Here is a 17,928-nt window from a genome sequence, read left to right as displayed (position 1 = left end):
CCGAGCCCGGTGAAAACAGCGCGCCGCTATGTTCGTGTTACTTCTCATCCCCCCTGCATCCGTGGAAGCCGGTGAGTAGCATGAATGCAAATTAACTCGCACGAAAACACAATTTCGCGAGCTCCCTAATTCGCGCGGTCGCCCAGCGCCAGCTTACCGTAGTCTACTCGCGCAGAGCCGCCATGCGGCAACGACGAGCGGAGGCGGAGCACACTCTCGACGGCCTGAAGAGAGCGTTCGCCCAGGCAGTGATAAAAATAGAGGAGGCGCTGGCGTGACTGACGGAACGTCGAACCTGGGCTAAGGTCACCTACTCGCTGCATGTTCACCGCCCAACTAACGCAACGCGCGTTGATGGTCGGCTCCGATGTTTTCGCGGGATGAACGTAAATGGAGAACGCGGAGTCATAGCCAGGTGTCGCAGAGCTTTGTGTGGTATGGATGAATGTTATGAACTGCACCGACGTTTGGGGTAAGGTCACCACCAGGGGGTGCGATAATTCATTGACAGAATTGCACTTATCTTATTGGAAACGCGGCGACGGGCACGGGCGCTTAGAAACGACACCTGATTTTCCTAAAATCGCGGATGCCATGGTCATGATGCTTCACTGTACCCTACCCTGAACGCTGTTAGAGGGCAGTGGTTAGGGACGAAGCTTCTTATAACGACACCTGTTCATCCCTCTTAGCTGTTGTAGTGTATAACAAATATAACATTTTGACCTCCAAGGTGGTGCCGGTGAGAGATTTATTCTGTGCTTTGTTGAACAATAAAAAATAGTGCTTAATATACATGCCAATGGCTGCTATTGGGGAATGAGAGACAGGAGCATTCGGCTTTTAGTTAACGCGCACGCTACAATCCCCTTTAGCAGCCATCCGCATGTACATTGAGCACTATCTGAAAAGAAAGGGTTGCTACGTTATACTCGCTGGGTGTAACCTCCTTAGTTTTAGAAAGGTTTAGCGAGCGTTGAGCCGCAGTGCCATGAATACAGTGAACTAGTATATACCATGAACTAGAGGTGGTTAAAGGTGGGAAGTAGACCCGAAGCGCAAGCCGTAAGAAATTGTGCGTGTGCCAACTCTCGTTTAGTCCTTGGAATGTCCGCTGGATGGCGGTGCTTCTATATGGGGAATATATGATGAAAAGATGTGAGATGGTGGTACTTGGAGTGTTGAATAGATGGACGAACAGACACACAGACAGATGCATGGGTGGACGCATGAACGGACGCAGGGGCGGCTGCATGGACGAACGCAGGGACGGACGCACGAATAGACCTGCGGACGCACGAACAGACGCACACACGGCCTGGCGGATGTACGCGCGGATGGTCACACAGACGGACGCATGGACGGACGAAAGCAAGAACGAATGGACGGACGGATGCTTCGCCCTACACTCCGTTATTCGCTCCGTGGATATGCTGTCAACCATGGCACAGAGGACATTGTCCCCGGCATGTGTTGTTGTGGACCCAGAGGCCATGGGTTCGACTCCCGCTCAAGGAACATTTATCTCTTCGTCTTCTGATGAGGCGTATTTTTTGACGTCCTTTCTGCGACGAAAATACCTCCCTAAAGTCTTGGGGGACCCCGGCGTAAAACACTTTTGTGTTAAAAAAATAAAATAACTACAACAAGCTGCTACCATTACTTTTATAAGATTGCAATTGGGTGCTATCGCATACGCCGTTTCCCCTTTGTAGCAAAGCTGTCATCTTTTTCAAATGGTGCAACGTCCGAATAAAACCGCCTTGAGAGGTAAATTTGAAATTCGAGCACGCCACGGTGGAGCAGTGTGTGAATGAGGGAAAAATGAGAGGCATTAAGTGTAATGTGATGGGCATCGCTTGCGCAGAAGAGTAGAATGTCAATAATGAATCTCTGTGGTTGTTTTCGGTAATCATGATGGCGCTGAGGTCACGGGTCACTAAAACAAGGGCGTATTCAGTTAAAGTTTTCTCGCATGTCACCTGTTTTTCCTAGCAGACACAACACAGATGACCTCAAACAGTTACGGTCTTCTCGCATGTAAACATCACGTGCAATATGGAGAACAAGTGAAGCGGAAGAACGACGCATGAAGCTGCCCTTCTGAAGGTAACCTTGTCACCAATGTATGCGAGGTAGCGCATATAATGCTTCGCAATCAGGCCGGATGTGCCAAAGGTGAAATCATGGAGTCCGAGTGGTTGCACGGAGCTCGTACCTTTACCGAATACGTGCTGTTTACACAACACCGCCGAGAAAGTCTGGCAGCTTCACCATCAATGAAGAAATCGTTGAATAAGCTGCGTGGAAGAATGTATAAAAACCTTAGAAGCCAATGCTAATCGACGTAGTGCTAGGAAGGCGAAAAGAGAGTTATGTATTCGACGTAAACATATGATAAGTCGTCACGTAAAAACTGCGCATATAATGTTGGCCCAAAGCTATAGTTCAACCAAGTAAAGTTTAAACTGCAATGGATTCGTGATATATCTTACAGTTTGACATTTGGGCTGCTATATCGTTGTACCGCAGCGCGTGAGTATGTAGCCTGGATACCATCGAATGCATGACTCAAGGGCCCCTTCCCTCAAAGCAAGAAACGCTGCAAGCAACAAGTTGACGGTGCCCATAATTCATGAACGCCTGACTGCACACATTGTACAAGAGATTCCGATGTATGCTGCACTGTGTTCGGATTCAAGTTAGTACCACTCTCACACGACCACCACCAAACTCCATTTTCCTCCATTCAGCATTCAACTTTTTAATGAATCTCGATGAGGATGGAGTTGTGGTTGTGCTACACGGGTCAGCGCAAGCTTTCGATGGCAGCCGCATTGGGCTGAAACTGCACTACGGAGCATGTCGAAACTAGTCAAAACGCTCCATTTTTCACGCTTGTAGTCGCTTTTAAAGCAACGTAGACGCGTTTTGGTTTGTGTGTGGCATATAGTCTAGTAAAATTAATGCAGCAAGTATGCGGTATGTTATTGCAAGACATGCATTCTCCAAGGATGGAGAAATTGAAAGTGATGCTGGCCATAGTGCCCTGTTTTTTTGATGAGCGAACGCACGCAGCATAAAAGCGTGGGTTGCGCTGTGTTGTTTACTGAAGTTTTGTGTTGTGAAATAGTGCGTGTTCGTGTCTCAAGGCTTGTAGGATGAGTGACGAAGCTGAGCACGTGAGAAAAAAAAAGGGTCGCTCTCGCCATGGCCGCACTTATTGATACCAAAGTGAAGCTCAAAGCCTCCGCGGCCAAAGTACACGTGATCAAGCGTCAAATAATCGCAAAAACTTTTGGTTGCCACGTTGGCATCTTCTTCCTCCCGCGGACCAAGAGAAGTGTGGGACTACGCTCGGCACGAAAGGCGGTTTGAAGAAACACTACCAAACCTCAGGAAACAAAATGTCCCCCAGTCCTTCTGAGTGTCGCCAATGACGTTCAAATATCTGGTCGATGTTTGCCGGCCCACAATGGAGTGCCAGACTACTAATATGTGGGAAGCCATTATTGTCAACAAGAGGGTCACCGTAGCCGTCTATAAACTGTGTTCGTTAGCCGAGGACTGAACATTTCCAAACCTGTTCAACATTGGGAGGTCTACAATGAACATAATTTACCACGAGTTTTGTGAAGCCGTAGTAGACTCGCTTGAGGAGCAATGGGTGAGAATGCCTTCTTCAAGTGAAATGAAGGACCACATGAAAGAGTTCCACCTTTCTCTCGGGTTCACGCAAGGTTTGGGTGCTCTGGACGGGTGCCATTTCCCGGTTTCCACTCGAAAGGAATACGCCAGCGACTACTACAATTAGAAAGGCGGGCAAGTGCACAAATGAAGGATGAGCGTTGCCACAATTAGGGCAGTAATAGTTTATAGAGCTAAGTTAAATTAGATGCGACATTAAGCTACAGAAACGTAGTCTAGCGGCACTTACTGAGTGAAAATATGGCAACACATAATAACTACAGGACAGAGCTTTCGAATCGGCACTCAGGAATGCAGCTGCTGTGCAATGTGAGATTTGCACGCACTCCTACATCTGTTTTAAAGTGCTATTTTTTTGGTAATGTGCAAGGTGCCGCATTCGGTATTTACTATCATGACCAGCCCTTCAAGGCTGGCCTAATTTCAGTTATGGGGATTGTTACAGCACTCCAAGGTGAATCAAGTTTATGGCTTGTTTGAATATGGTAATCAGTCCTATGACTGACAGTGATAGCGAGATCTGTGGGACAATGCGAATGCTTAATGGACATCAGCACAAGTTACACTGCACAATCGCATGAGAAAATAACTTTTTGGGCGCTTTCTCTTTAGTGTTTTGTGTCAGTAATATCAATTTCAAAGCGACCACACCTGACAAAAAAGTAAATACAAAACATACTATGCATCTGAACATGTTATGAGATTTTTCTTAACTTTCTTCACAGAAATGAAATATCCACACAGGAAATCTCGGCCGAATGCAGTTTTGTTGTACATACCTGACATGTTCTTGTTAACCGTATCTGGTTCGGCGTACCACTACGAATGAACTATTCATTGCGATCTCATGCTGCTTTGTTACATATGCAGCCAGCTGTTTTTTTTTCTTCTGTGAACCATTTATATTGCTACCACATTAAATTTCAGGTACAGTGTGGTAATACTCACTCTGGTGGACCACAACTACATGTTTCGGTTCCTCAACGTTAGGTCACCAGGAAGGTGCCACGATGCACATGAGTATCATCAGTCAAGCCTGTCGCACCTGATGGAAGGACCCACCTTCAAGAAGCCGAAAACCACATTGGGCAACATTAAGGGTGGTGGTAGTGGTTAGAAGAGGAAGAAGGCGCCTAATTTCTGTAGCCCGCTGTAGGGAGCATGGCGCAGTGCCTGGCAACATTGGTTTGCCACCACTGGTACTTTGCGACCAGGCGTTTCCCCTCACACCAAATTTAATGAAGCCATTCGCCGGCACAAGCTGCTCTGATGAACAAAAACATTTCAACTACCTTTTATCAAAATCACGCATAATAGTGAAAAATGCCTTTGGACGGCTTAAAGCCCGCTTCGGGTTCATAATGAAGCGAATGGAGTGTGACATCAGCCATGTGCCAATATTATAAGGGCACGCTGTGTGCTCAACAATGTTTGCGAGCACTACAATGGAACTGTGCCGCAGCAATAGAGCAATGAAGCACAGCTGCATGACTCAGTATTTCAGCAACGAGAGCACACCACAGATGCACAACTAGCAAGAACATTCAAGCTGCACTCGCCATGCACTTCCGTCAACACATGGCCCAATAGCCAAGGCAAGACATGATATGAAGAATCTCCATTGGTTGGTCTCTTTATTTAATGAAAAATGACTCATCAAGTCCACCTACTTTTCCTGTGCATTCACTTGACGCTCTCTTAAAGCTTGCTCAGATTTGATGGCATCTTAGAAGGCAGCTATTAGTTTTTTTTTGCTTCAACAGGGTGTTGTGAAACATTTCTGTGGCAGACATCCTCTTGCGTTTCGCTGAATGGCGCTTCTGGTGCGTGTCTTGTGCATCTGACATGCTCTCCGCGATGGCCTGCAGTTGCTTCTCATTTGAGGGCTCCGGTATTTCTGTCTGTTCTTCTGCAGGTGCTCCTGACGCCATGCCTGAAAGGATCTAAAATAAAAAAAAACACATTTCATCAACCCACGTACAACTGGCTTTTCAGGAATGAGCTATGATAAAGACCTTAAATGCAAGACAATTGAAGCACAAAGATAACCTACTAAACAAAACATTTCGTCTGCTATTTCACCAAAGCGTCCCTCTGGCAGCACTCTCTTAGCGTGAATTTGACTAATAACTTTTTGAGCAGTAGTTGTGAAATCTTCGGTCTCTTTAATAACTCGGCAGTTTAATAACTGAGCAGGAAGAGACAAATGTTTCTGAATTTAAACAACGTGGAGGCACAAGAAAGGAAGAATAATGTTGCACAAGTTGCTTCAACTGTCATGCAGTATGCGTCCCGAAGTTATTAAGGAGTTACGAGACGTCATTAATTAGTTTAGCAATCATTACTTCACGCTCTGAGCCATAGCTTTCATTTTTTTCATGTGCACCCATGGTGAATATTACACATGTTGCAGTTGCGCGAGTTCAGAAAACGTATTCAATTGGGAAATACCACTTTTGTCTGAACTTCATTCGCTATGGACGTGTTTCAGCACCAAAAAATGGCGCTAACACCTCTTCACAATCACTGCGAATGACGTATGTGCCTCTGACATGGTATATTATTTCTGAGTGCTTTCTAGTGGCTTCACAAACTCAGGACATACTATGAAGTCTTTGATGCTACAGTAGTTCTCTGTGAGCAAACACAGCAACCATTTTACAGAACACAAAAGATTGCGTGACTCCAGGTCGCAGTTACCACAAGCGTAAATGCGATCATTAGTGAAAGTCATATGAGAAAACGCCTGTAACAGCTGCACGTAGTTAGTTGTACATTCATTGAACTTTGACTGCACGTCTAAAAACTGTATACACATAGATACAAACTGAAGTGATGGCTGTCCAGTCTTAGAAATGTGTCAAATGTATCTCTAAAAAAGTTAATTCAGCAACAAATATGCTTGTACTCCTTACCATCTCAACAGTTTTATTAAGAGAGCAACGGCTTCCTTGAACAAGAGATCACAGGCAGGGACCCCAAAGACCTACCGATGTCGGAAAATGTCTGCCAGGGAGATGGTAGGGCCCTGTCGTATGCTGTCGGCACTCGTTCCAATAAGCACAGAAATAGATAATTATAATCGGGATAATCTCCTATACTATACAAATGGTAGATGTCAAAGTACTTTGCATAGCTTTGTAATGTGTGGAGACACATTGTAGACAGATGAACTATACATGTAAAACCTACTAGCTCGTTTGATCTACACTGTTACTATGATATATATTTGTTTACGTGATCATCTGAATTTTTATAAGAATGCAGAATAAAGATTTGGATACCCAGACTGCATTGGTTTGTTAGCTCAAGTAAACAAAGACCACAACTGTGGCAACAGCAGTTATCACGGTGGTTGCCCAGTTTCAGAGCATATTGAGAACACAGCAAATAGAGCTCCGAAGCCTACTCACAAGGGCCGAAAAAGTATGATGCATATATTCAGAAAAAAATAATTTGTTCTGTGAACAGAAGTTTTACAATATAAAGACTTGCACAATCGCCTTACCGTATCAAAACGGCGCGCCGGTCGTTACTTAACCGCTATTATTCCGTAAGTGCACTGCACGACATTCCTTCTAAACGGAAGCGCTTCGAATTGTTCAGTGTTGCTCACAGATAAACAGTCAGTCAACGTGCAAGCACTGACGCAGCAACTTCTCCCGACCACAGCTGTGAATGAAGCCGGCGTTCGCTGCAGTTCGGCTGTCACGCAGAGATGCACTCTGCGTGATGCAGGCAGCTCCCCATTTGGCACGATTCGTCTGAGCGATGAATAAGGCCGCCCGGCGTTATCCATAACGCCCCGCGACTAAAATTTCAGTGACTCCGTGCACTTGTGCGGGGATGTTCAATTATGTATCACCGTATGAAGGCACTGCATTATGAATCGTGCCAAATCTGGCTTTCTCCTTGTGCCCCAGCATTCATGTGCCGGTTAGTGCAAGTTGTTCACCTGTATCGCTGCGTCAGGTTATTCATTTAGGTTTGCACCTGTCGACGAGTCCTGATGATACCGTTCTGCGCAAGGGCTACGACGATTGCATCGTACACTTTCGCATTGTGCGTTTCCCCTCAGAGCTGCGGCAAAAGGTCTTCCCAAAGTCGAATTTGCAGCCATGTCTCGGCTTCTGTCCACATTGACCGTGGCGGCGCAGGGGAGCTACCTTTGCACTCCTCGGCTGATAGTTCCAGCGTTGTGGCCGAACAGGTGACACAGGTGCTCATCTTTGCTACATTGAGCACGAGAGTGTGCCTCGCACGTGTGCACAAACACTATGGTGATAGGCTTGCCGGTGCAAGGCTGGTGGCAGCATGGCGAAGCGTTGGTGTATAGGGTACAGGTGCTCCTGTCCCTAAAATGCAATAAAACTTACACTGCGTGGTGTGTAATGCTACATCTAATAGAAGTTTAATGTGAAAATTTGTAACTAAGTTTATTAGGACGATTTTATAAGCACAATTTTATTGGTCGTATCTGGGAACGAGAGTACTCCATCTAGCCCAAATGGTCGTTCCGGGGCTCGATTTCCCAAAAGCACCATTTGACTCCCTCGGCAAAATGCTGACCGTGTGACAGGAACCGCGTATCCCTCGACGAAACTATGAACGAGATAAATGGAGTTCGGTGGTGGCGCTGTGGGACAGGGGTATTAGCTTGTGAAGTTGGGCTCGTATACAAACGAAGGAAGACCGACGTGGCTTCACAGAAACCGAACTGTAACAAAAATGGTCGGCTATGACAAAGGTGCAGAAGACAATATACAATATGAAGCGTTAGTGCACAAATTTTACGGTACTGAACGTGGTGCGTGAATACATTAAAATATATAAAAAATTCCACCCCACGGATGAGCAATCATTGGAGTCGGCAACACAATGCTGGCTGATGTAGTCGTCAGGCAGCTTGCTGGCCTTTTGCTGCGTCTTCTAAGAGCAGTGAAAATTGTCTTGCATATTGTCGAAATGAATAAATAAAATGAATTTCAACGCACGTATGAGAGCCCACAAGAAGGTTTCGTGGTCTCGCCTCATTGGTACACTTCATTTGAATGTATATTATCAGTTTTTGTCTTTCTTTTTCGAACGACGAAAGCGGTGGCATGGAGCTGTACACCTGAAACACTTGCTGGGCTTAGGCAAAATATAAATATGTCATCGGTGTAGTGCAAATATTATGAGAAAGAAAACACACTCCCCGACATTGAACGTAAAAGATTAGCATGCTGTGATATTTACCTTCATGCCTCGTCGCTGTCCCTCAAATCAAATGTTCTCGCTCCTTTCAGGACGTCATGAATACAGATACTGCGCTGTACGAATGTCATCGTGAATACAGATACTGCGCTGTACTGATGTATCGGACATCGTTTTCTGCCAGCACAGTAAGTGCCCTAAATTTGCCCTAAATTTGTGGAAAAGTTTTCATAGGATGCATGCTATATAATGTAAAGAATTGTTATGTTTGGGATTATAAACTTGTCAGCAGAAACCAGATTTTAGGCGAATGCCCCTTTTGTTCCTTGCGCATCTATCGCCGCACATTGACATAGCATAAAACAGAAGTTGAAAAAAAAACTTTATGGTGTTTTGAGAGAGCTTAAAAATGCCTATTTCGGCTTTTGTGCCTGAAGGCTTACAAATGTATGTTTTCCAGATCGACGCCTACAAAAACGCTATTCAGCGTAAAATTTCACTTTCAAGAGCAGTTTGCGAACCACTTTTTAATTTGTCATTATATATTGACATTTTTGAAACTCTACGAAGCTGAGCCTATTCTTTCAGTTTACCCAACTCTCACAATATGACCGCTAGCAGCAGTGAAATGGGACGTGTCAGCCAGCATACGCCACCACTATGACACGGCGCAAACGGTTGGCGACTGTTAAACTGCGGAGGGCAGTCCGACGAAAGGAGAGTAAAAAACTAAAGAAGCAAGAAGAGTGTAGCGTGTACGTGGTTTTCGTTTAGCTTCCAGTTTACTTTTAAAAGTGTTCACCACCAGGGCAGAAATTGGCTCTACATGATTTGACCTGGTCTCTAGGAGGCATTCACCCTTGTGGTATTTTAGTTGTCTGGGCATATTCTTCTACTTCATCCTTATCAGTCATGACCAAGAAAAGACACACAGGAATGTCTCAATTGTAGAGTGGACACCTTATTTTCCATGCTAAAGAATAAAGGGAGAAACCAGGTTCCGCGTCAATGCGAGACAAATGACACTTGCACAACTATGTCAAAATGTGGACGCCTTCATGCCCTCATAAACAACTTTAGTTGTTTACCTCTTGTACAAAGAGGCCAGACAAGTCTTAGTTTGGAGTTATTTGCACTTATATAAAGTTTAATGTGCCTATATCTGCTATGTTGAAGACTTCAAACAATGTATTGCCTGACTATTTCCGGTGACTAAAAGCACCTTTTTAATGCCTAAATATACAGCTTCTGCTTATAAGAATTTTTAAATGCTGACACATCCCGTCCTGCTTCGTTCCTTCGCTGTAACTCTTCCGCGTTCAATCATAGCGTAGTGGTCTGATGCGGCTTTCGCTCGTGCGACGAAATGGTTTGCTGCACGCGGTCTCTCTATTCGTTCCTGTCCCTATTCGCCAGCGTAATGTTACATAGCCTAACCGAAACCAACTAACCCAGCCGTCTACGCTAGTTTACGCGTTAATGAAGGTTCGCTTGATTTATAAACCGTAGTTATAGCGCATCGATGCATCAACGAGAAGGAGTGGGTCCAACCTGAAGGTCTTGGAACTGAAGCGGCGAGTCGCTATTTATGGCAAGGTCGGCTTTCAAAAAGATCACTTTTCTGGATCGTTCTTTTCCGTGTGGGGTTTCCTTGTACACAGTGCATGTCATAATTAAACTCAAAGACTCGTCTTCCTTTCCTACGTAAATGTGCAGCAGAGATATTTCAGGAGCGATGAGACAACATAAAATGCCGGTCACTTTACAGCTACACAGCGCACAGGATATAAAGCAGGCAACATCTATTTTTGTGGTGACTGCTGCTACTAACCAGTGGGCTCGAATGCAGCAATAGCGATGATGTACGGCCCGTTTTTCGTTCGTAGTGCAACCACCGACAATCACTTTTCATAGCTGCGCGATCAACTTCTTTGCCGTCGTTAAAGGGCCCCCAAAGAACTTCTGAAAATGGAAAGGACAAGTGATTTATTATCTCCCATCGTTGATTGTTTTAATGGTGAAACTGTTTAGCAAATCATTCCCTGTTGACTTCATAAAAACAAGAAAGTAAACATTGACCTAAATGGGTGAATATGACACAGAAACGGGGTGGTTACCACGACTCAACACTGGTCTGCTAAAAGGAAAAGAGGCAGCGGTTAAGCCAACACTATAGAACGGGAAAGGCAATGACGACTATGAGAGGCAACAGTAGACCTACTCCAGTAACGATTCGCCCATGTCACGTCTGTCTGGAAGCTCTTTGTGCTGAGAATCAAAGTAGAAATGACCTAGAATCACCACGAATAAGCCTAGCGACAACCTAGGCGTAACTTAGACACACACACCTCATCGCCTAGATGAAGAAACCGAGAAGAAATGTGATTAGTCTTCAGAATAGTCGACTTTCGCTGTTTCAAGGCTTGCGCGGCTGAGTTACAAGCTGCGCCAATTCTTCTTGCCACGAACTTTGTGACGTCACGCTCAGTGATTCACGTTACGTCGCTAGAGTACAGCTCTGCATTCACCCATGAGTGTTATCAGTTGTAAATGGCGTTCTCGCATGTTTTTCCGTAAAGTCTTCCGCCTGGTCTCTTGTGTCTCGCTCGGCTAGCGTGCGCAAGAAACTCATTTCACTTCTTGGCGTCACCGCAACCGGTTTCACTTTTACCGTTTTTGTTGACTGTCTCTTCGGAAACATCTGCATGTAGCCGAAAAACGCAACATCTTGGGAACCCCCCACGTATAGGGCTAACACCGCACAGACACAATCACAATTGTCTACAGCGCACAGCTGGCCGCTGCAGCCGCCGTTTTCTGCAGAGATGTCCTGAGAGCGACGCCGGAATGATACCACACATGGTCCTACCCATTCCGGTCCCTTGTGCTATAATTCAAGCATAACGTGAGGTACAAGCTGCGGCTGACAACAGCGTCGACAGCCACGTGCTTCGTTGCTCTGGGCAAGTGTAATTCTATCCGTAGAGGTGTTTTGTGAGGAACTGAACTGTGACGACGTGACAGCACTTGTCTAGGAAGAGTCGTGGAGGTTAAAAAGAAACTGTGCTCTATCCTTTGACTCGGAGTAGCTTAGGGGCTTAAAAAACGGTAGTATCTTCTTTTGGCAACCCGGTGTCCCTGCGTGGACAGGTGGCCCTGGGGCGTCGACAAGTGCGCATGTTCTCGACGTGCCTATGAGACCTGATGAAAAAACAAATGTGGGATATATAGACGGCAAGGTTATATTTCCGCTTCGGCGTTCTTTTTCGGCTGCATTAATTACTCTCACGTGCCAATACATCCAGCAACGGAGCTTTTGGGTCAGAAACATTAACCCAACGGCCGTCCTCACAGTTGACGAATTCCATGCACGCGCTGCCTAATAGTCTCGGGGTGACGAAGTGCGTAGAGCACTCTGCACGTTCTCACGATACCGCTGCTCTCGTCATCTTTTTCTTCTGCCTGTTTGGCCACGTGAGCGGATGATCCTCTCAGTACTTACATACGCGCACCTGTACCGATCAAACGATGTGAAAGAGCGCGGTTTGCTTCTGTTATTTTTATCATCTGCCCTTGAACTTCCTTACGAAAAAGGAAAAAAAAAGAAACACAGTTTTGAAGTGATGTGTTTCATGACCTTCCGCATACTTGATTTTTACTTATTTTTCTTTCCTCATCACCTTCCGCCCAACTATGCGCACGTAGGCCACCATGCGTACTATCGATCTAGAAAAAAGGATATTCCGGAACCAGTGATCCGAGAAGAGTGGCGCACAGCAACAAGTGCTCCGGGCCGCGACTCCGTTTTTCCTTCCTAACTTATCTCTCACATGAGCCAAGAGTGCTCTTGAAAAAGAGGCACACCGCCTCCAAGGACACGTCCTCCACACGCTCTGCTGTTTATATCCCCACATTTCTTTTTTTTTCCACTACCGGAACGCTCCGAGAGCGACGAGCGTACTATACGCACGCGCGGGCTATGGCTGCGACCGATATCAGATTGGCGCGCGCACACCACACGCAAGTGTCACGGATGTAGGAAGGCAGTGACACGGCCGTTGCTAAACTAGGGAACCCCGGCAGCGATTTGCACGTGCAAAGGTGCGCACGGGTGGCACACAGAGCCGCCATCTACGCGGCAGCGACTTCATTTGTCACTCGTTTTGTATATCTACGAACTACCGAGACAGCTAGGCGGCAGGACAGCTCGCAACGCGCTACCTGGTCTTCCCTTCCCTCGATAAGTACTCCTTCAGGACCATGTGTTCCAGCTATCGCAAGCCCCCCCTCCATCTTGCCACTTTCGAAGAAAACAGGGATATTGGTGACAGTAGGCGGAGGTCGTGGCTGATAATAGGGTCATTAGGCTTCGCATTCTAGAAATGCCGCAGGGACCTCGCCCGTGCTGCCCGATCCGATATATTATATAGAAGACAACATCAGCCGCGTGTTGGGCAGCTGAACGTTTTCGAATAGAGATAGGGAGGGTGGGTGGAAAATTGGTGTGCAGGAACGGTCGCGCGGTCTTGAGAGAAAGCGAGATAATCCTTTAACCTCCTCGGAAAAAAAAGAAGAATTTACCTGCATCCGCGGAACACGTGGACCCTGTTCTTGCTATGAAACGGCTATAATGCGCCAGTGAACTCACACCTAAGCGTACAAGTGGCAGTCATACAAGTTGCGAAAATTTCATAATACGCAGACTTTAGAAAATTGTAAGTTGAGCTACGATGGTGTACGGCGGCGAAGTTTGACAGGCGGGTGAATGTGCAATGCCTAAACAGGCACAGTGAAGCAATGATTCGCAGGGAGGTTAAAAAAAAGCACGTCCAGTTTGTTGTTTTGCACGTGGAGAAAGAAATAAATGAGCGAAGACAGAGACAGAAGAGAAAAAAGGGATGGACATAATCATGCTCCCATTAGAGAGGGCACATAAAAACTTACAGGTGGTCCGATTTGGACACTTCAGTTAACGCTTTTGTTGCCTTCTTCGCCTTGGAAGCACATTTCTCTGGTCCCAGAGTCATGACTCCGGAAATTTGGCTTTGCGTTCATTTGGTTCAGGAGCGTCTGGAGTGGACGACATACAAGATAAATGTAATACACCAGATAAAGCAACAAAACCAGTCAATGGTCGTGGTCCGTTTTGCTTATTGCAAGTCATGTCAACGGCCAACAATCTTTGCTGGAATATTACCGAATATACCCTGAGATCTCTAGCGCCACCATCTATAAGCTCAGAGAGACGCTGCAACGCTTACACACATGCTCCGGAAATTCGAGACTAAAACCGAGCGTTCTGATCCCCATGCTCTATCGGGATTAGATCTTTACTGGATTCGCAATGATAGCTTGCACAGTACTCACGAACTGAAACAGGACACTCGGAGGTGTGGCCGACGGTACATGTGCCGTCGCTCGTGGGCGCGCGTGGACCCAATGTGTTGCATTATGGTATAGAGCAAGGGGGAGAACACCTAGGGACAGAGATTACCCCTTCCGGTCGCCAAATTGTCGGTCTGTAGTTTCATATGTGTACACTACCAGGGTGGCGCTGCAAGGCTCACGCACATTCGCATTTCCACCGAACTGACTCGCCGCTGCGCACCACGTTTATGGCGCGCCAGCTGACAACCCTCTCGTTCTGCGTGCTCAGGCGATGTGGTACGCATGCTGTGCAAGTAAGACAGAAGATACCGTTAGGAGATTGCGCCTTGCGTGTGTTCGTAAACATGACAAACATGTGTACAAAAGCACGGAAAGTTTACTTCAGGGTTTTTGCCTCAACAAGAAAGAAAATGAGTGGCATGATTGCCTTCATGCAACATGAAAATAATATCGTGTGTTAGTGTCGTGGTGGCAAACTGTGGCCAATTGTTGAATAAAAATGCAAGAAGCTCGCTCGTTCTAGAGTGGCCGACAGCTCTACAATTGCTTCTCTCGCAGAATAGGTGCATTATTCCCTGCTTGGTGCAAAACAACAAGATACTATGTGATTGTTTCGATGCTGCACGGAAACAGGCCTGTGGTTGCTGCGTTTCTTTTTCGTCGTGAGAATAAGCTTTAGAAACTTTATCTGCTTTTGTGCAGGTATTTATCATCTCTACAAGCACATTTCAGACGTGACATCTTAGCGGTATCCAATTTCTTACTTGCGAGGCCTACGTGCCCCATCGTCGAAGGGCGCCAATCGAGAGCGTCGTCTGCTTGCGCCACAATGTAAATGGTTCGCACCATCTATTCAACTTGGGCTGCATGCATGCGAAAGAGCGTGAGCCTTGCAGCGTCACACTGGTGGTGTGCACTTTTTCAACTAAATGCCAACTCTTAAGCGACCAGAAGAATTAAGCCTGCTCCGTAGCTGTTCTCGCCCTCACTCTATACCACAATGCAACATCCTGGTTCCGCGAGCACCCACGAGCGGCGGAACATGCACCGGTGGCCACGCGCTACGAGTGCCTTGTTTCAATCCGTGAGTACTGTGCCTTGCAGTTACTCTTAGCTACTGCGGCTTCAAGCAACTGCTATATTTGCACTATCAGAATAAAGGCCCAACTTTCACTGTGTGCAATCGTTAGACATGAGTTGACGCATGACTTCATTTAAACGGAATTCGGTGATTTGGAGGTCTAAGCCCACGAACCGGACCACCTTTCTCATATTGACTTTGACACGTTCTCTGATATCCTCTCCTGCCTTATCTCAAAAGGCGTGTCGGAAAAGTTAGGAGAGATACAATGAAATGAAAAAGGACAGCAATTCAAACAAAAACAGAGAGTAACGTAAACCAGTATAAAGCACCGTGGCCGACGATAACCGATGGCATAAGTAAAAGCCCGTTTAACGGCTTTCGTTTTCAAGGTCATAAATTGTGCGCCGCTCTTGGAAAGTGGGAAACGCGGACGACGCTACGGGCAACTTTTAATCGGTGACTGCTTCTGCTATTTTTTTATACAAGGGTCATTAGAAGCGCATTACTTGATGATTCTTTCCTTGTAACTGTTTACATACGTACGCTCGCGGTTGTCCAGGGGGTCAAGGGTTTATTTTTAGTGTTTGCCGCGGTTTAGTACTCTGCAAACACAGACCACGCACTAAACCGCAAAGCCTTAACATTGCACACAGTGGAGGTCAAGAAGACAGGCACGCCTTCTGATATCTGCAGGAGCCTCTTGTGTCGTGAGAAACTTCTAAGTCTACGCGTGGGCGAGTTCAAGAGGCCACAGATCCTGGAGTGCGCAAGAACAATGACATATACGGTGAGCGGTGAGCCATCAATCATCGCACTTCTGACTTGAGGGCCCTTGCTTCTGACCAGAGTAGGGCAAAGGCCTCAGCGTGACGTTTAATAAACACCCCAAATATTCAGTGTAATCATTCAGAGCAGAGGCCATACGGGGAACAAGCAATGAAGTTTAGGAAGCTTTCGAGCGTATACCGCATTCCTGCGGGTAATGTGGGTCACGTTTGCTGGACCAGTGAACTAAGTATGATTCGTCGGTTAAGCAAACACTTTTCAGCAGTGTCGGAGATGCGAAATACTGATATGCTAGTGTGTTATCATAAAAGTTAACGTTATAGGCGACCTCCGATTAGTGGTGTGGCGCAAATGTAAATTAGCGGTCAATAAATGATAATAAAAATGAATTTAGTGCTTTCCACTGCCATGTCATTAATCAAATTTAGCGTGGATGGGTGGAGGCACTTTATTTGTAGTCCTGATAAACGCGACCAGCTGGCAGTGGGCTTCTCCCACGTTGGGACGGGCCGGATGAGAGAGAGAGAGAGAGAGAAATGAACATTTATTTTGAAACAGTGTTCCGAGCGAGCCCGGTATCACCCTAAAGTGGGAAGGTTTCCAAGTCCCGGAACCCTCTGGCTTCGGCCGCCTTCTTGGTCCTGGCGACGAATTTTTGCTTGGTCTTCCAGGTCCTCGAGGACGAGCTTGGCCTCCCACGTCTTCATTAAATGGTCCTCGTTCATTCTTGGTGCTTGGCCCCGCTCTGGTTGCATGTCATAGTTTGCATGACACTGGCATTCCTGGAGCACGTGTGCCAGGGTGTCCAGTACGCTGCAAAGCGGCCACATGTAGCATGTGTCGTTGGGTAGAGGCGGTGCATTAATACTCCATGTATACGTAGGTGTTGCTTTGCAGGCGTCTTAAGATCACACATTATATCCAAAGCTAACCGGCTGATAACTCAAATATTATTGTCCACATCTTTGATGATATCACTCCTCACAATTATTTACTAAGCTTTTTAAGAAAGAAGCGTGAGATTGAAACTCGTGTGGAAAGCCATCTACCTAGATTGGCCATGAACTGCACTGCACTAGCACGGATTCGTGCCATTGCCGTAGCTAGCTTAAAGAACTATAAAGCTTTTAGCTACGACACAGTCCTTTTTGCGCGAAAAGATTTGCGATCCTTCTAATCATGCACCACCGGAGACAAATTTCGCCTCATTTCTTTATTAGGAGCCCTCATAATAATCAAGAAGGCTCTTTGAAAACAACAATAGTTGATTGATTGATTTGTGGGGTTTAACGTCCCAAAACCACGATATGATTATGAGAGACGCCGTAGTGGAGGGCTCCGGAAATTTTGACCTCCTGGGGTTCTTTAACGTGCACCCAAATATGAGCACACGGGCCTACAACATTTCCGTCTCCATCGGAAATGCAGCCGCCGCAGCCGGGATTCGAACCCGCGCCCTGCGGGTCAGCAGCCGAGTATCTTAGCCACTAGACCACCGCGGCGGGGCAACGCAAATAGTTAGAAGGCACACATTAGCTTATTTGCTATTTCGGAAAGGCTGAAGAAACGGGCCGAAAATGGCTCTAGTAAAATATTGGCTCAAAATGTGTGAAGACAGAAAGTCAGCAGGAAATGCAGGTATTCAAAAAATGACTTGAAGTGATAATTATACGGGGTGTTTCAAGAAACGTGGCCAATATAATTTACAACTACAGAAAGAAAGCATTTGCGTACTATCTGCGGCATTAGTTTTACTGCAAAGAAGG

At 46.2% G+C, this 17,928-nt stretch overlaps 1 long non-coding RNA gene across 1 annotated transcript in view; it reads right to left on the bottom strand.

Moving 5' to 3' along the window:
* Positions 1 to 5,325: 5,325 nt before the first annotated feature.
* LOC142768711 (uncharacterized) overlaps positions 5,326 to 17,928 on the bottom strand; it is a 105,969-nt gene continuing 93,366 nt past the window's right edge. The window contains exon 2 of the long non-coding RNA XR_012885411.1: positions 5,326 to 5,651. This is a non-coding gene — a long non-coding RNA (uncharacterized LOC142768711). The remainder of the gene's footprint in view (positions 5,652 to 17,928) is intronic.

This window comes from Rhipicephalus microplus, chromosome 1, assembly GCF_043290135.1.
Source record: "Rhipicephalus microplus isolate Deutch F79 chromosome 1, USDA_Rmic, whole genome shotgun sequence".
NCBI classification, from domain to species: Eukaryota; Metazoa; Arthropoda; class Arachnida; order Ixodida; family Ixodidae; genus Rhipicephalus; species Rhipicephalus microplus.
This window is presented reverse-complemented; position numbering and strand designations above follow the sequence as displayed.